General features: G+C 46.0%; 1 protein-coding gene across 1 annotated transcript in view; it reads left to right on the top strand.

Moving 5' to 3' along the window:
- The first annotated feature begins 418 nt into the window (after nucleotides 1-418).
- Lcp1 (lymphocyte cytosolic protein 1) overlaps nucleotides 419-19,457 on the top strand; it is a 58,296-nt gene continuing 39,257 nt past the window's right edge. Inside the window, exons 1-2 of the mRNA XM_052190935.1 lie at nucleotides 419-455; nucleotides 1,955-2,073. The gene's annotated coding sequence lies outside the window, so the exon portion shown is untranslated. The remainder of the gene's footprint in view (nucleotides 456-1,954; nucleotides 2,074-19,457) is intronic.

Raw genomic sequence — 19,457 nt, 5'->3', positions numbered from 1 at the left:
TGTGGCTCGAGGCAGTAACAGGTGGCCTAGGACGGTCAGAGCTGGAAGGGGCTGGGTCAGCTAGGTGGCCGATAAGCCTGCATCAGAGGCTTTCTTACCCAGTGTAGCACTCTCCTGATCAGGTCCTTATTGTGACTGGAACCAGATTCTCGCTAGAATGTGGCAAGTTTCACTTCTGCTCCCCTCAAATCTGTGCCTTCATCCCGCCATGCTGGTCTCTCAGCCCTCTCCTGAGCTCTTAAGTACAGGCCTCCCTCCCTGCAGCAGGCTCTCTGCTCCCTGAGAGCAGTGCTTGTGCTCGCTTCCCTTCAGTCCCAGTCTCCAGCTCTCGCCCACACTCACACACGGGAGGAAGCCACGCACGGGTGTTTTTCTCTCTTTCTTTTACAGATTCCTCGGGTCCCCTGTGATCAGACACAAGCACCCACAGAATGCCCCTGCTCTCTGTCCCCCAGGTAATCGACACATCAATTGGTTCCTTTTCATGAGGCGTGGCTGTTGGGTCTTTGCTCAGTTCCGAAACCACAAGTGTGCAGAAGCAGACAGGCAGATGCTCAGTCAGCACGCGCTTTCCCCTTAAGAAGACTGTGGAGACCATCTGTGGAGCTCTTCCGTAGAGCCCTGAGCCTTGAGCGGAGCCTGTTCCCAAGAGTGGAGGCTACAGCGTTTTACTGCTGTACCATGCAGTCAGTCTTACATGAACAACGGACGCCTGGATAGTTTCTTTGAACAAAGTCTGGGCCCCTGAATTCTCTCTGCCACTTACTAACTGGGATGAATACTCACTACTTCACTCTTACCTGGGACATACAAAGAGAGTTGTCAGTTCTTACCAGAACCGCTTCTAGAAAGTTCTTTAGGACCAGATATAGAGAAGACTGAACCTTCTCCATGTCTTCCCGTTCTTTAGCAGACCCTCTTTCTCAATAGGAGCCCTGTGGGTTTCTGACTACAAGGTTACCTTATCTGGCTGATGAAGGAGATAGACTGAAGGGCCTTATCTCAGCATTAGAAGTTAAGACGGAGAACTTTGTAAGGAAACCAGAAAAGCCAAGGAAGTCAAAAGAACAGCAGAGTCGGTGGACTCATGCTCCGGCTTACCAGCCGCCATAGCTCTTAGAAAACGCAGATAACTGTAGAATGAGCAGAATCTTCACCAAGCCATAGTAGCATGCATCCCCAAGGCTAAATGACAATATCTCCGTTATTGTTGGAAGCATGGTGACTCCAGGAAATGGATAGATGACAGTTGTCTGAAGGGATCCCGTCTGTTTGAAGGAATGATAGCTTCCTGGAGGATTCCCCACTCTTCTCTGTAGGAAATGTTTAAATAATTGAACTCTCTAATTGGGTTAAAGAGATCCCTAGCACTCGTGGATGTTCTATAAATAAAGGAAAGAGTAAATAATATAGTAGCCTTTCTCTATGGGCCCTGTGCTTAGAGAGATTATTTTGTTTCATTTATACTGATATGATTATCATTAAGAGAGTTGGGGGGATTGGTTTCAAATGGGGTGGGGGAGAGAGGGAGGTGGGATGGGCAGGCTCTCCCACGGAAATCCCTTTCAGTTGGTCTCAGGTACTTGACACCTTTTCTCTTAGATCTTTCATTGGAGATGAATAATTTGGTTTTTTTTCACTGATGAAAACAGGTAGGCTCCCGGGTTTTGCTATTAGCCACTGGAGTCAGACAGAAGAGTTCAGCCAGGAAGCTGACCTTCGCTCCCTATCTGTGATCAGAAGGGCTTAAGTAGCCCAGGGCCGGCCTAGAGAGACCCAGGGTAGGAGCTGAAGGCTCCTAGAGAGGAGGAAGTGGAAGGTGGCTTCTGGATTTCACTGTGACCTGTTGTCAGGTGATTTTCAAGGGGGAGGAGACATGAAAAAAAATGTTGAGTAAAATGTCCTTATAAAGACAAAATCTATTTCTTTCCTGCCCGGTGATTTGCCACTGCAGTTACTTCCTGCCTTGTGACCACACACCCCTGCTTGACAGGGCTGCTCTGTAGATCTGAAGGACTGGGGTTTCTGACCACACAGCCGTGCAGCTGCCACCGAGGACAGTTTCTCTACAAGGTAAACTTGTCACTGGTTCCTTGGCTTGTTGGAAGTGTTTGGGACCTAATTGGGACTCTGCTGCTGGGGGCTGTGGATTTTTGTCTTGAAGTGGCTAAGCACTTGTCTTCTTAGCCCTGTGTGCCTAACCTCCCTCTAACAGAGGCTAGCAGCCACCTGGGGTGGCTGGGTGTGGGGGTGTGGGGGGGGAAGGGGGAAATGTGGGGGTGGTTCTCTGGCTTGGTTCATGCCAAATTCTCTGCATTTATCATTCCCCCCCTCAAAAGAAACTGAGTTACTTTTCCCCATCTTTACAACTAAACCATGTTTTGATACCTGCCAGTTGCTCTATTTCAGGAAAGCTATTTACTCTGATTGGGTCAACTTTAAAATGTTTTTGGGAAAGTACATATTGATCATTTAGACTGTGCTGCTGGTAATTGTAATGGAGGTGGTTTAATTTTAGCTTCTGTGGTTGTTTTTCCTTTTTTTTTTTTTTTTTTAAATCTTCCTTAGAGTCAGTTAGTGGCTATGTTAACATCTTAGGTCATATGTTATCAGGTGTGGCCTGGTTATGTGAGTGATTTTTGACAATGAGTTTTTTAATGCCCCTGTTTTCTGACTACACAGAATGAGAGGTCTTCTCCATCTAGTCTCTCGAAACAAAAGCAATTTGTGTTGCTGGCTTCTGCTACTTCTTGTAGGGCTGTCTGTATTATTTGTTAAGGCCAAAGGTCATACAAAGGAATGCCTTTTTACATTCTGGAGGAAAGGCCCTGCCTACAAAGGGAATTCTTTGAAACGGCTGAAGTATACAGCTTCTAAGTACTGTAGCATCTCTTAACTGTTATTCAATTAGCACTGTCAGTCAAGCCCCGGACAGAAGATACACATAAGCTGTCCAGCACACATGCTGAAAACCCTGTTTCTGACTGCATGAAACCACTCCAACAGGACCACTTGAAACCAAGAGCAGAAGCAAAAGCCTTCATCGCAAAACAAAAAACCAATAAAACCCAAAACGAGGAAAAAGAAAACGTAGTGGTTTGTCAACACACACCTTGAGGTCAAATTTAGAAAAAACTTACTATAATTGGCTTCTATTTAATGAACTTTTTTTTAAATAAAAGGATATATACATAGCTAACTTTAAATAGAATTCACCATTTTTCTACAAATGTGAATTTATGGAAGTTGTAGAGTCTAGCCATTAAACTTCCTTCACTTGCAGTACTCATCTGGCTGGTTGGTTGCAACGTAAAAAGCAAAACAAACCCAAAAAACAGTGAGGTCTCCAGAGGAGAGGCTTAAGGCCAGAAAATACTGAGAGGGGAAAATATGCTTCAAATATTTTCATCAGAGATAGTAATGAGAACAAAATAAACAGAGCTATGAAGGGGTGTCAATATTTTCCCCTTACATTTGGGAAGGAATAAAAGTAAATGTGGCAGAGTTACTGCCAACCACGTTTGGATTGCTGAAGCACCCACCTGCCATGCCTCCAAAGCATAGCTTCCTACTCATGGTAGCAGCGCGAGGGAGGGCTCTTCCGGGCTTAGCACCACCACAGGTTCCCGCCACAGGTTCTGCTGTGGTGGTTTGCAGGGGTCGCTTATGAAGACGTTTCATTAGCAGTTCCTGTCTTGCAGGAGTGTCTTAAAACTTCATCTCCGCTTGTATGTTATACCTTGCAACAGTCAGTAATGTTGGGAAAAGATTCCGGTGTTTTAACCTGATTGATACTTCTACCTTGGAATCCTTTCGGATTCCAAAAGTCAGCGTGTGTGTTTAAACTAGAACAGAAAGGGAACCTGTGCAGAACCTCAGAGATGCACATGCCTAGTCCGATATAATTTAAAACAGTGTACGACTGTGTAAATTTCTGTACTGTATCGACTGGGGCTCGCGGGGGGGGGGGGGAGGGGGCTAAGAAGGAAAATGTCAGTGTGTATTCTGCGCATGCCCGACTTTTTTTTTTTTTAAAGAACATGTTTCAGCGGAACTTGATCGAGTTTGTTGTGGATGTGGAATGTGGAGGGCTGGAGCGCTGACGGCCGCAGATGTGGTTACTTTTAAGTGCTTAGTTTATGTAGCCACGTGACCTCTTGGAATCCCCTCAAGGCCTTGAGCTATCTGGAGTGGGCTGAAATTACCTGCGGTCCAAGGGCATAAGGGGCAGGGTGGGGCAGGAGTTGGTCTGGATTTCAGATGCTCCTTGACCCTGCTCGCTGCAGGGCCCACCTTCTGTGGAGCATGCTGGGAGAAGCTTTCATCCTGGAAATAGATCATCGGAGAGCCTAACGTGTGTGTGTGTGTGTGTGTGTGTGTGTGTGTGTGTGTGTGTGAGAGAGAGAGAGAGAGAGAGAGAGAGAGAGAGAAGAGAGAAGAGAGACAGAATGTGCGTACAGGTGTTCAAGACAGAGAAAGGAAAGAACTGCTAGACACCCAAAAGGATTTTGATTTTCACAAATAGATCCCTGGCAGATTTACTGTAACGGTGGGATGATTCATTAACAGTTTTGCTAAGAACGTTTGTGCCTTCACGAATTCGCGCCAGCCCACTTCCTCAGCCCAACTTCATGCCACTTCCTTCTTGCTGAATCCCTCCCCTCCCCCTCCCCCGCTTGCCTACCCACGTCCTGGGCGCACTAGACCGCAAGCCACCAGAAAGTTCCATGCTGTTTCACTCTTTTTCGCCTTGTTACTTCAGTGATCTTCCCCCCCTGAGTCTTCTGACTTTTCAAGGGCCGCTTGGACAGACAGGTCCTCCCTAGCTTCCTCTTGTTGCTTCCTCCACTGTCTGAAGCTTGCCTAAGGCTTTGCCTTAAGGTCAGTCAGTACTACATTGATTGTATCTTCTTAATTTTTCTCTCGGTCCTGCCGCACTCCCAGAGTGGAGCTCCCTCTCCGGGTGCACAGAGCTGGTGAAGATATTGACTGAAATGAACATTTGTCACATTATTTTTGTTTTGTTTTGTTTTTATGAATTCGTTACATAACATGAGAGCCTCTGATTTCACTTCCTACTTTGGTGCTCCTTGAGGCCCTGAGGCAGGCGACTGCTCTGAGGGAACGCACAGCGGTAATTGTCCTCAGCTGTTGCTCTGCTGCTTTCTCAAGACTCCAGTCTTCCTTTGAGCCTCAGCACCAAATGGACAACGGCTTCAGGAAATGTAAGAAATGATACGACGACTGCAGACTTCAGAAATAAATGACAGCAGTCCATGATAGTATTTTAAATGCAGTTACTGGCATACACCTAGCTTTCCTTACACAAGCTAAATTCCCAAGATAGGCCTTTGTTTATGAAAACACAAGGACACATGTTGGGAACATTACTCAATCACTCTGCATTCTTAGAAAATTCCGAAGTCACCTTTTCCTTTTTTGCCTGAAGAGTACAGGCCCTTCTGCACATATAGGGAATACAGCGATCAAATCTCAAAATAAAGCTAAATCAGAAAATTAAGACATTTCCTTATTTAGCTCATGTCCGAGAAGAGTTAAAAAGCTTTAAGTTCAGATTATGAAGTCATTGGACTTTATGACTAACGGCAGATGTTACGGCAGGATGACACTGTTTAGATTAAGTTTTCTCCTCAGGATTTTTTTTTTTTGAGGGGGTTTGGGTTTGGTTGCTTCCCACTTCACAGACACAGTGAAGTAAGATTGCTCAGTTCGTGTTAGAGCCCATCAAAATACATGACTGATCCGTCAGCCTTCAGCCGACTCTGGGAGTTCCGAGCTTTCCTGTTTTGCTAGATGACAATGCAGTCGGAACATCAAAACACTGAAGGCTTTCTGAAGTGCTGAGACACTGCCACCTGACCAGGTATCCGCCACCTAGGGGAAGTCTTGCTCCAGCTGTTGAAGCTGAGGTGCTCCCAGACGCCATGTCCTGTACTCCCAGAAGGCATCTCCTGTTGTTTTCCTCAGCTTCCTTCTGACTCAGCTTCCTGTCTTCACCACTCAACCTTCCTGTTGCCTCTGTTTGTCAATTTCCATATTGCCTCGGTCTTCCCATCAGTTGCACAATGGCCCCGACTTGTAAGACATTGCAAGCCCTGTTGGGGGAGGGGCAGTGAGGAGGAATTTCAGTTATCACCCTAATAATAACAGCTTGGAATTGAGCTTTTCTCTGAGGGCTTTAACTGTAAGAAAGTATCCAGTCGTCACCACAATCCCAAGAGGTGAATACTAGCATCACCTTCATATTTGACAACAGGTTTGTTCAGTCCTGTGTGTATGTGTTTTTGTGTTTTGTTTTTCCAAGACCAAATGAGTGCTGTATCAATGGTTGGAATCCAGAGAAAGTCCTAGAACAAACAACTATATAGTATGTGCCTAAGGTCTGAAGTTGAGCTTAGATGGTTGAAACTTCCCTTGAAGTGCAGCCATGGCTTTTATTAGAGGCTCTTCTGTTGTCACTACATGAGCTCTGCTCTGTGCATGCGACTGTATTTGGTGTGTACAGACCACACAACGTGATCTTTCCCTTTAAAATCTTGGAACCGTTCTTAGTCTTAGGCATTAAGAATGACTTCAGTCAAGTGGCCTTCACATTTTTAGCGTGTTGTGACTGACAGCCATGAATAAATTTAATTTCTACCTCTGAGTACATATACCTATAATTATATTGTAATTGCCAAATATGAGTGTTCTAAAGACTTTTGGTTCTTTTTTTAACAAATGAAAGATGCTTTAACTAAATGGAAGAACAGAAGCTGGAAGTGACCCATGTAGTGAGTTAAAATACGTTTCCCTCAGCTTCAGAGCCCGGTCTGTGCCAGTCCCATTTACAAGAGGTACTAAGGCCATGTCTCAAATATGGCCAGCTTCACCTCCCCCGGAAGGAAAAGCGAAGATGTGAAATTGAGGAACCAGCAAAGTTGCGCCTCTGTGGTTGTAGCATTGATTCTTATTTTAGTTTAGCACAAGCTACATGGACCCCTACCCTTCTCTGCACACACACACACACACACACACACACACACACACTGGGAAGCTGGGCACCAGGTCTGGTACCAGGCTAGTTAGGCACATGAAGTGCAGTCTCCCAGATAATTTGCTCTCATTTGTACTCTGCTAACACTTTCCAGAGGGAAGTCGCCTGATGCGATACTTACCTGGTGTTTAATAACCTGCATTCGGGTTCCTTAGTCTTATAAACTCACTGAAATTTATCCATGGCATGTCTCTGAACGAGATAGAGAACTACCTACAATTATTTGTGCGGTATCTGCTCACTGCTCTATGCGCCGTTGCTCAGGCAGAATTTTGAGTAGCAGGAGTCATTCATTGTATTCTCTACTGCAAGTGGACATTCTACAGTGTGGGTCCCTTTAGCTTCTTCACAGAGGAGCTCACAGTAGCTGGAGTTCCTGACTGAAGTATCTGAAACCCAAATGCTCTGAAAGTCAAAACTTTTGAGTGCTGATAAAACTCTCTCAGGACTCTGGAGTATCTGTATTTCTGTTACTTCTATCCTGGCTGTGACTGACTGACTGACAAGAGCCACTTAAGGGTGGAGTGGTCTGTTTTGACTCACCCTTTAAAAGTTAGCATCTATCTGGGCAGGGAAGGATTGGCCACTGAAACTGCTGTAATGGTGGTTCTGGGAACATGAAGATTGATTTGTTCACATCTAGATCTAGGTTGGTTGGGCTAGAGCCAAAGACAGGTATCCCCTTCAGCTAGCCAGGCCAGACCCAAAGCTCACACATTATCTGGAGGCCAACTGCTCACACTCAAACATTTCAGACTCAAATCCTAACAGTCACCTTTACCCAAGGAAGGACAAGGGTGATAGACATTCCTTATGGAGAACTTGAGGTCACAGATACCAAGACAAAGTACCTGGGGGGAAGGCAGGTGCTCAGTTTTCCTGTGAGGAACAGCCTTCTTCATCTTAAAACTGTGACTCGAGCTGTCGGTGGCATTTCCAGTGGTCTATGTCTCTTAAGTTTCCTCTTTGGGATGATGAAGGGTACCATGGAAACTTTCCGGGTGTCCCCCTGCCTCACTGCCCTTCTTGTGGAGATTTTTATCAAGATATCACCAGTGCTGTTTCTGTCTTCTGACCACTGAGAGTGACAGTTGGGACATTTCAGCTCTTTGTTGGTTAGGTGGTTTTGCCTGTGACTGGGGGCCTTGACTCTCTCTCCAATTTTATACAATCTGTTTTTAGAAACTTGCAAATAGTTTTTTTGTTTTGTTTTGCTATTTATTTATTGATTGATTGATTGATTGATTGATTGATGGATTGAGATCTGCCTGCCTCTGCCTCCTGGGGTTAAAGGTATGCACCACCACCACCTTGTTATTTTTTCTAAGTATTTGTTTGCATGTTTATTCTGTGTATTTGTGCACAAAGCATGGTACATGGAGTCAGAGGACAACCTGAGGAAGTCGTTACTCTCCACCATGTGGGTCCCAGGGATCGAACTCAGGTCATCAGGCTTGGCAGCAAGAGTCCTTATCCACTGAGCCATCTCACTGGCTTATAAACCCGTGTTAAATAACCCTTATTTTACTGTTTTTTTGGTTTGTTTTTGTTTTTGTTTTGTTTTTTGTTTTTGTTCTGTTGTTGTTTTTTGAAACAGGGGTTCTCTGTATAGTTCTGGCTGTCCTGGAACTCACTCTGTAGACCAGGTTGGCCTCAAAGTCAGAAATCTGCCTGCCTGAGGCCTGCTTCTGCCTCCCGGGTGCTGGAATTAAAGGCATGTGCCACCACTGCCCTGCATTTTACTGGTTTTAAAATTAGGGCTTATATAGCTCTTATTCATGGAAGAGACAGATACAGTATGTAGAAAATGGACACAGATTTAGACTGATATTCTGGGTTTGACTGTATCAGATACTGAGCAAACTTTTGAACCTCTGAGACCAGTTTATTTTATTCTAACTTTTTAACGATTCTTTGTGAATTTTGCATCATACACCCCAGTCCCACCCATCTCCCTGTCCCTTCATATCTACCCTCCACTCTTACAGCTGCACCCCAAAGAAAATACAAAATTTAAACTATAAAACACCCAACGAAACAAAAAAAGACCAAAACCCAGACATCTCATGGATACTGCAGTGTGTCACAGTGTATCCCACAGTCTACCTTTTGTCCACACATCTTTACTTGCAAATGTTCATTGCCGTGACTCATTGGTCTGGTTTGAGGCCTCTGGTTTCTGCTACACTTATTAATCCTGGATCCTCGCTGGGACTCCTCTCAGACATCTTGCTGTTGCCTGGTGTCTTGGAGCTTTGGATCTGCAGGACCGGTCCCTTCAGTTGCTCCCAGCAGCTCACAGATGGGGTAGATGTTGGGGTGGGCCTGGGCCTGGGTGGTAGCTGAGCTCATCGGCCTGCCAGCTCTCCTGCACCAGGGCCAGCTCTCCACCACTGCCTGGCTTGCTCACCCAAGTGCTGGAGCTGGCAGGGGGCGGGGCTAGCTCTTCTGACTGCCCAAGCCACTGAGGGGCAGCTCTTTGAAGCCCTTGGACCTTAACATGGTCCAAGGTGGCAGCCCAGACCAGGGATGTCTTTGGTGGTGACACAAGCCGTGGACATCAACACAGACCCCAGCAGGGCCCCGGACCCCCACATGGCCCTAGGCTGCAGCACAGGCCAGGACATCACTAGGGCCTCAGGTGCCAGCCCAGATTCTTCCCATCAGGTGATTCCTCCACCCCCACACCTGCAGCTCCACTTCATAGAGCTCAAACCATTTTGCTTCTCTTTCGCTCCCGTCTCTCCACCACACACTTTTACATCATAGCAGCCTATGAGCCATGTGGTGGCAGGTAGAGACCAATTTCTTTTCTGTAAGTGGAAGCCACTACTGTCTATTTTCTGAGTCGTCCTTGGGCCCATGGTTCACTGCCGTTTCCCATGTTGCACCCATGAGAATATCTATTTTGATCACCACTACATCTGATCAGCATCATGTCAAGCATTTGGACTAACACTTGCTGTATTATTGCCCCATATATCCAGGTATAAAGTTGGTATTGTTGTCTCCCTATTTCCTAGGGAGAAATAAGAATAATAAGAAACCTTAGGGGTTTCTTAAGTGATTTATCTACAGGTCATGGCAGTAGCTCAGAGTCGAGATGCACAGTTGCCTCGTCCATTTTAAGTGCATCACTCAAGAATGCAAACCGTGACTATGTAGACTACATTGAGAGGTAGAGAGAGAGCTTGATCAGAACTCTTGATGCTCGTGCAAAGGACCTGAATTCAGTTCCCAACACAACATCCACAGGGCAGCTCAAAACCCTTAGCTCCAGATCTGATGACTTCTTCTGGCCTCCTCAGATACCAGGCATGCACATGATGTGTACACATGCATGTAGGCACACATACTCACACATGTTAAATAAGCATAAGTAAGTCTTACATAAACGACATTGTAGTCAGGCATAGTGGCATATGCCTATCATCCCAACACTCAGAGCCTGAAGTTGGAGAATCAAGAGTAAGGGTCCACCCTGGTCTACATATTGAAACTCTATATCCTTTACCATGACCTAGGTGACAACCTGATGGTAAGTCTTAAGTATTCTTTCTGGGATTGAATATTGAATGGTTGTTCCTTGTGCTATATTTTCTATCAGTAAGAAATCCCAGATCTATGTTGGGTACATCTACTGGTTGAACAAACGTTTGAGAAGCAAGCAAATAAGTGCTTGAGGGTTTGTGACTCACAGTCTAACAGTTAGGCAAGAATTAGGTTACATTGTGTAGCCACTGAAATTTCCCTCTTGTGACATTTAAAACTTTGACAAAAGAAACATCTCATCATAAACTGGTATTAGTAAATATTTGCTAACTGCCTGTGTATGTAAAATTGGCCTTGTTATCAGAGATTCTTATGGAATAGCTCCATTGAGTCCACTGAGAATGTCACATTATTAAGAGTAATGGGGAGCTTATGTTGTTGCCATTGCTAATGTACAAATGTTGTTACTGGTTTTCAACTCAAACTAGAATATAGAAAATGCCTGGATTTAGGGAGTGGACAATCAGGGCGAGTTGCAGTGCAGGACAACAGAACTTGTCCTGAACGTTTGGAGCACTCGGAGGTGGGGAGGAGGGAGTAACAGGAACCGTTATCTCAGAAGCCTGAAGCTCTCTCACTTCTCAAGGCTCATGGTGGATGTGGTTGGGTTTTTCTTAACATTACTGTGTATTTTCCAAGTCTGGCCACACTTCCTCAACTGTTAGAAGGTACTTTCCACTGTTAGCACTTCAGGCAAGGCAGAGCCCAGAGACCCTTAAAATAAGGTTAATTAATATCAATGCTAATGGCGTCTAATGTCACCTGCCAGGCCTGCACTGTCTGTGGGGCTCCTAAGACGTCAAGCAGAGAACTGGCATACAGGAGCCAAAACAAGGCACGACACAGTCCTTTAGAGATAGGCTGTGGCGTAAAACCTGGGTTTGCACTCACACAATCAAGTGTGACCTTGGGTTAGTGACTATAATGTTTCTTCCACGTAGACTAGAAATTTACTCTGCTCCCTGAGATAAGTTTCTAAAAGTTCTGACGTTTGCATCCTCTTTCACCATCTACCCATTCCTCTCTCCAATTCTCACCCCATTTCCTTACGTGCATCTCACCATTTGGGGGATATTTTCCCCCAAATCTTCAGATTCTTGAATTGTCATGGATGTGCTACCTGACAACTTGGTCAGACTGCGCTAAGATTAGAGACATTCTACTTCTCTTTTGAAGCTAGCCTCTGACTCACTTCTCTAGTCTGGGAGGCCCCATTTTCCCAACTCAGACACCTCTGGTTCCCTCTTCTCAAAGAAGAGTTTTCTGAGAGGTAGGGTTTTAAGCAGGAAGCAAGCACACACAAGCCAAGGAGCTGTCTCTAGGTGGAAGCATTTTGTTCACGTTTTATTACCAGTACTGTGTGTGTGTGTGTGTTCCAGGCATAGCCTGGATCACTGATACTTCCCTTCTAGAACAAGGAGAGCCTCAGCTCCATGCTTCCTCTCTGTGGAGTTCAGCATCTAACATCCCTGACTTCAGCCACATGGAATCCGCATCAGCCATCTCTGTAGGCTTTTGTTTGCCTTTCCTTTTACAGAGCTGGTTCCATCTTGGCTATATGATAAACTCCATAGTGAGTCCCTAAGACTTAGCTTGATGTTGCCTTCTCTGGAAAGCCTTCCCTTTAGTTCTTTACCCTATCTCTCTTCCCCATCCCTGCCCCTCCTGCCTCCTCCCTCTTTCTCATTCCCATCTCCCCATCCTTTCTCCTCCCACCCCTTTCTCTTACCTTTCCCCTCTTCCCTGGCAGAGTCCAGGGCTCCCTTCTCTGTGTTCACAACACCATGATGACACATGTAAATGACTCAGGTAGGATAGCCTTTCACACTCATGGTGATTTTCTTTCAGTTGACTGTGTGTCTCAAAAGCGTCTTTGTGTTCTCAGTGCTCAAAGGTAAGACTTCACAAAATAGTGGATACCTAAAGTGCGCAGGACTCCCAAATACAGGGCCTCCTTTCTCCATGAGAGCCGTGGGGACACCGGCAGGAAAAACCAAGCCTGGTGGTGGCCTTGCTTGTCTTAACTTTTCCTTTAAAATGCTGAGGAACTTGAGGGAAGATAGATCTAGAATTTCCCGAGATCACTAGTCCTGAGTCTGTAGGCTCAACATGGCCCTCTTTGGCCTTTTGGAGCTTCCTTTTGGGTCACCTCATGAAGGGCAGAGAACAGAGACAGGAATGTGGTAACTGGGGCACTTGGAAAGTGAGGAGTCTGCCCTAGTTCACAGCTCCATGACCCTAGTTCACAACTCCATGGAGGAGTCATTTAACCTCGTCTCCTCCATGATGCTCGCGGGACTGTGGTGAGACCTGAGCGTCACGATGTAGAGAAACCACTCAGCAGATATCAACTGCTATTGTTACCATCCAAGTCTTTCCATTGTCTTCTAGCTACTGTTTTCTCTGACACTAGATGACAAGGCCTATCTAGAGTCTCTGAGTTAAAGATCCCATGTAACAGAGGGAAAGGCTAACTGACCTTTGAAAAAATCTCCTACTCATCTGTAGAGTCTAAACCTCTTAGTTTATTTTGTGCTGCTGTGACCAAATGCCTGAGGCTGGGTAGTGTGTAAGTCAGAGAGATTCATTCTTTCCGTTTTAGAGGCCGGGACTTCATCCAAGGGTGAGGGGCTACATTTAATGCCGCTGCTTTCATCCTGTGGTAACAGGCAGAAGGCAAGGACGCACAGGCAAGGGAGGGTGCGGGTGGGTGAGCTCCAGTCTACCAGAAGGAAATCCCGATCATGCTGACATTAATCGATCGACTGATGGGGACTCCGCACTAAACACCCCTCATCATTAGCCCTCCCTTTAACACCACTACATTCCAGATTTGGCTCCTAACAGCACTTTGGAGGGTACATTCGGACTGCAACACCGTGTATCTTCCTCTAGGGGGCCACCTGTACCTCTCACCAAGAGAACAAATTCTTCCCGGGATTTGAAGGAATCCTCCTGGATTCTGTGTTGAGTGATGTCTGCTTTCCTTACCGAAGAAGCTGCTTTCTTTTGTATTCTCAGCACCTAACACAGATCCCGGATGTTAGTTGAAGGGATAACTGTACACATTTGAGTTTGCTTAGGGTCCACATTTAGAATAGCTGGAAAATGGGTTTCAGAACCCGGTTAGTGATATGCAAATTCCATTCAGGTAGACACTCCACCACTGCATTCTGTGATTCTATGCTTTTCTCGCCCTCTACATAAACTATTGGTTTGGGCTGCTTCTAGAGTTCAAGAAACATTGCAGAGGGATCATAAAGACTCTCCTTACAGCCTTCACTCAGGTCCCCTGTCTCTTTGCTTTCTCCAAATATTTTTAGTTGACATATGAAGTAGTATGCGTTTCTCATGTGCAACATAGGTCTTGAAATATGTTTGCACTATGTTAAATGAGTGAGTTACCTCGTGGTTATGTTTTTATGTAGTCAACCCTCTTAGTACACTTCCTTAGCATTTTCAAGAGTACGGCAGACTGTATCTATCAACTGTAGTCACCATAGTACACAGCAGCTTTCTTGAACGTATCCCTCCTCTACGCACCTGTGGCAGTGCATGACCCCAGCCACTCTAGCTTCTGATAGCCACTGTTTTACTCTCAATGTCCATAAGAACGAATGTGTGTGTGTGTGTGTGTGTGTGTGTGTGTGCATGTGTACATATATATTCTACATATTAGTGAGACAAGGTAGTATTTATGATTCTCTGGCTGTCTTCGGGTTCATCTATGTTCTTGCACTGGAAGAATTTTTTTCTTCCTATTTTTTTTAAAAGAGTATAATTCCTTTGTTGTTGTTGTCGTCATTGTTGTTGTTTTGTTTTGTTTTTGTTTGGTTTTATTTTTTGCCATGGACCACGTGTTTATGTCGCTTTATCCAACCACCAGTTAATGGACATTTAAATTGTTTCCATTTCTTGGCCATTTTTTTCTTTGAGGCAGCACCACACTATGTAGGCCAGGCAACCACTCCCCTGCCTCCGCTTCCCAGGTGCTGACATTACAGTGTCTGCCGCCATGCCTGGCCTTTCTTGGCCATCAAGAACAGTGCTGCTGTTTGGGTGTCCTTCACGGGGAGGTAGATCTCTTCACCTAATGGCCTCTTGTCATTTTGGTAAATACCCAAGAATGGGGTAGCGGGACCATGTGACAGTTCTGTTTTTAACCCCTTCAGGAATCTCCTGGCTCTTTATAAGGGTTATCCTACAACTTTAATAGTCTTATGTTCAGTGGTTAAGGGAGTTGGCACAAATGCAGAAGATAGCAATGCAAACTTAAAGGTTGAAAAAAAAAAAAAACTCCTAAACCAACAGCTGAAAAGGATAAACCATCTCCAGGGCAGGAGATTTATGAACTGACCAGCTCCTATAGTTCTGTCTGAGATTAGCCCAAGAAAGGAGGAGCTGCAATTGTATCAGAAAAGTGTTAGGTTACAAGGCCGGGATAGGAGACACCGGAGGGGTTATAGAGTTTCCTTATTTGGGTCTTTTTAAAGAAAATGCTACATGGCTCTTTTTCTGGGACAGTCTGTTCACTGGCTTGCCTAGAAGCTAGGAATGAACTGGATCAGCTTGTCTTAGGTGTGTGTGATGACATCCCAGAAAATAGGTCCCACAGGCCACTTTGACAGCTCCGCTGCTCTGAACTGCTGCTCCACTGGGCAGCTGAGCAGGGACATCTGCCTGGGGTCCATGAGGAGATGCACCTTCTGGAACAGCTCTGTGTGTGACAAGAGGTAAGAACGGGGACAGTGGCTGGCCCCTGGGAGCCAGGCCCCCTCCCCCACTTGCTCACTTCCTAAGAGACACCTCTGGGGGACAGCCACTGCTCTCATGGGCACTCAGACCAACCACGTTGTTCTCTGCAAGCTCGGCTCTAATCCACAGACTCACCGCTCTGCTGCTGAGTGCCATGTTGAGACTTTTAACATGGAAGGGACTTCCTCTCTCACTATATGATGAAGAAACTGAGGCTCAGAGAGCAAGCTGAAGGTTAATGCTACACAGCCAGGAGATAGACGGGGTCTCTTCAAGAGAGCCTAGACACAACCTCCCCCACTCCCCCTGCCCGCCGCTCCAGCTGAGGCTCATTTGGCAAGCTTGCTCATTTAGTGAATTGTGGGGGCTGACTTCTGATATTTGGCATTTTTATTTATTTATGTCTGTATTTCTGTACTTTGAGACAGGGTAGTTCCGGCTGGCCTGGAACTCTTGCCATGTAGCAAAGGCTGATCTCAAACTCAAAGAGATCTTGCCTCAGTATCCTGTGTGAAAGGCTCGTAGGTCCAGGCCATGATACCCGCCATGCTATTTTAATTTTAGATAGGCCTCCTCTCTGGTCCTTCCCCACCCCCCACCCCCCAAAGGTCTGTGTTTAACCTTTTCACTCATTTTCAGTGAGCTCCAGGAAATCTCACTGTTAACCATTTGCATTACACTAATCATCATCTATGCATTACATTCAGAACGTGATGTTTAAATGTGGGCTTCATGAAGCCCTAGCCTTTAGGTCTCCCATTCTTGTTCTTCTTCCTGTCATCTCCCAGCAACTAGTACAGAGCTTTGTACAGAAACATCTAGGTGGGTTTTCATTTATAGGTGAGTGAATGGTGTTTGATATTCAGATGATAACTGTAGATTGATTGATAGTTTTTGAACAAATGTTTTCAGAATTCTCTGAATTTCGATGGGGAGAAGCATGATTCTTCAACTCCCTGTGCTAGAGCACAATGAAAAGTAGCTGTGGATTTCCAAAAGTCTGGTACCCGGGGTAGCACTGTAGCTAAGGAAGGAGAGAGGTGCCAACGGGCTACAGTACCCTTAAACCCCATCCTGGTGTATCACCCTTGCTTTCAAAGCTTGGGTTGGCTATCTTGATAGAGAGCAGGGGTATTGGGCATGTTCAAGGAAGGACAGGAGGGGCAATGTGGCCTCTTGAGTGGGACACAGGGCTGGGATCTGACCCTGTAGCTTCAGAAGCCTCTCAGTTGAATGGCCAAGCCATAGAGGCTTTCAAAGCACCACCCTGGTGAGCAGGTTAGAGTGCTGTGACCTGCTGGCTTTCCTAGGAGTGTTTGCAAACTGCAGATATGCAGTGACAAGCCTCCTTTGTCTTCTCCCCTGAGGCCTATAGGTCAGAGGCTGAGAAGAAAGGATTCTGTGCCCTAGAACAGCCTGTGGGAAACTGTGGGTGGATTTGCAGAAAGAGAAAGATTTTTAAAAAAGAAAAGGTCAGATTTGAGGTTTAACTCAAATAGAACGATCTGTAAGAGTCTCTCTAAGTGCCCACTTATATCTGAGGCCATTTGTAATTGAATTCATTTTTTAAAAGGTATGTTTGGATATTTGCCTGCTTGTGTGTCTGTGTACCAGCTGTGTACCTGGTGCCTGTGGAGGGCAAAAGAGGGAGTCGGATTCCCTAGAACTGGGGTTACCAGGGTTACAGACAAGTGGGAGCCGTCATGTGGGTGTGGAAATCTAAACCCAGCCTCTCTGAAGAAGCAGATAGTGCTCTTAACCACTGAGGCATTTCTCCAGTTCCTATAATGGAATTGTTAAAAAACCAAACCAAAGCCATTTAAAAACTGTATTTTTAGAGTCATCCTTTACCTGAAAGGTGGACATAGAGAATTCGTATCCAATGACATAGAGTAAGTTGCTGAATAGTCTCTGTTAACTCTCCTAAGGGTGCTCCTGTGAGGAAGAAAGGGCAGAGCCAAGCAAAGCAGTTTCCCCCTTCTAAACTGTATGAATGTTTTCTTTTGCTATACAGCCTTGTCACATCTTTGCTTCATTTCTTAGTCGTCAGCCCCGGAAGCTCCCTTGTTGCTCAGACAGCGTGTTTCTGATTGTTCCCCATTCATGGAGGTCTCTGGAGGCTTTGTCATGTCCCCAGTGGATGACGAGATCCCCTGAGGTTGCTCAGATGAGACTGGGACCAAGAGTCAGGAGTTTCCAGTTTTCCTTTACCTACAGAGTCAGGTTGCAGAGAAAGTGGGGCACAGGCAGAAGCGTGCCTTGATCGTGTGATACTGGGTGGCAGGTGTCTGGGACTCTGGCAGGTGGATAACTGGTCGCCACTGTCCCTAACTTTAACACTGATGTGCCCAGAGTAGCCTGCGAGTGTCACCACACCAGGACAGGCCACTGTCCCCTTCTTTCTGCTGTTTTTCATAATCAGTTCTGGAACCTGAGAGGCTCCCCACTCCTAAGTACACACTCACTTAGAGGAGTCGTGTTCTTCTGCAAATCCCTCAGCACTGCGCTCTGTGGTAAACACCTATTAAATGGCTTCTACATTTAGTCCTTGGGCAATTTAAGTCAAAATGCTTTGGTAATATCTTATTCTCGAAATCACTGGGCATGACCCAGCTGGGGAACACCATATATCTGGAAGCAGAGACACAAGAGCAGAGATCTCTTTAACCAACTGCCTTGGGATTCTGTGGCATTTGATCTAAGAAGCTTAAGTCCCCCACGGGAAGGCAGAAGTGAGTCAGATAAACGGTTTGCGATTTGTCCTCTTAGATCTATGATTTGGGTAGTGATCCATAAAGGAAGTTCCTGAGCTTACTGCTAATTGGAATGCTTCCTGGCAGAGCACTGTTAGATGGTCCTTAGAAAGGGACATGGGGGCTGGTGAGATGCCTCGGCCGGTGAAGGAGATTGGGGCTCAGCCTGACGATTGGAGTCTGATCCCTGGGTCCTACATGATGAAAGAAAAGAAAGTGACTCCTTCGAGTTTTCCTCTTACACCTACTTGTCCAGTGTGGCACACCCACAGCCATACACCCCCCCCCACACACACACACACACACTAAATAAAATACAAGTAAATGTTTTACCGAGAGGTAGGGAGGGCATTGGCATGATCTGGGGATATAGCTCAGTGGAAGAACACATGATTAATATATATAGGCTCTAGTACCAAAAAGATATAAATACTTTGGGTCCTACTCACCACAGGGTCTGTAAAGCTCAATTGAAAGTGCTCATTCGTGCCCTGGAAGGCACGTGTAGCCTTTCATTTGAAGATAGACCACTCCTTCTGACATGCAGGAATAAAACTGGGTACAGTCCCCCAGGCAAACACATCAGCTATGTAAGATAATCTAAAACTAGATGCTACAGCAGGGACGTCCTTCCTAGTGTGGCTAGTGTGAGTGTTCTAACATCAGTCATGTCCTGCCGCTCTCTGGGGCTGCGCTTGGTCCAGTTAGTTGAAGGGTCTCCTCTCTGTCAAAGTCACAGAGACTTTCAGAGGTAGCGGCACCCTCTCTCTTCTCTGCATTGGGAACACTGAGCGGTAGTGGCCTTGGAGTGTCTGTGCACAGACAAAGAATTTCACGTGGTTACATGATAGTGCCCCACCCCACCCCACCCCCCACCCCAGGTTATATTAGGTGTATAAATCAGAAAACTGTAATAAACTTCATCTGATGCTCCAGTCTCTAAAAGCGGGGTTGTAGTTTGAGGTCCTGTTCAGCATAGAAGGTAAAAGAAACAAAATGATCTGAGCAAGGCTGGGCCCAATGGCAGCCCACAGTGACTATGGTGATGTTAGCCCGCTTCTTATACTGCTTAAGTATCTCTCTCTCTCTCTCTCTCTCTCTCTCTCTCTCTCTCTCTCTCTCTCTCTCTCTCTCGCTCTCGCTCTTCCTCTCCCTCCCCTCCCTTTTCTCCTTCCCCTTTCTGTCTCTCTCCCTCTCTCTCCCCCTCTGTCTCCCTGTCTCCCTGCCTCCCTCCCTCCTTCCCTCTGTTCTACCCCATCCCACCTTCCCTTTCCCTCTTCCTCCCTCCTTCCCTCTTTCCTCTCTCCTTCCCTCGCTCCTTTCTTCCTCCCTCCTTCCCT

The sequence above is a fragment of the Apodemus sylvaticus genome, chromosome 8 (assembly GCF_947179515.1).
Source record: "Apodemus sylvaticus chromosome 8, mApoSyl1.1, whole genome shotgun sequence".
NCBI classification, from domain to species: domain Eukaryota; kingdom Metazoa; phylum Chordata; class Mammalia; order Rodentia; family Muridae; genus Apodemus; species Apodemus sylvaticus.
This window is presented reverse-complemented; position numbering and strand designations above follow the sequence as displayed.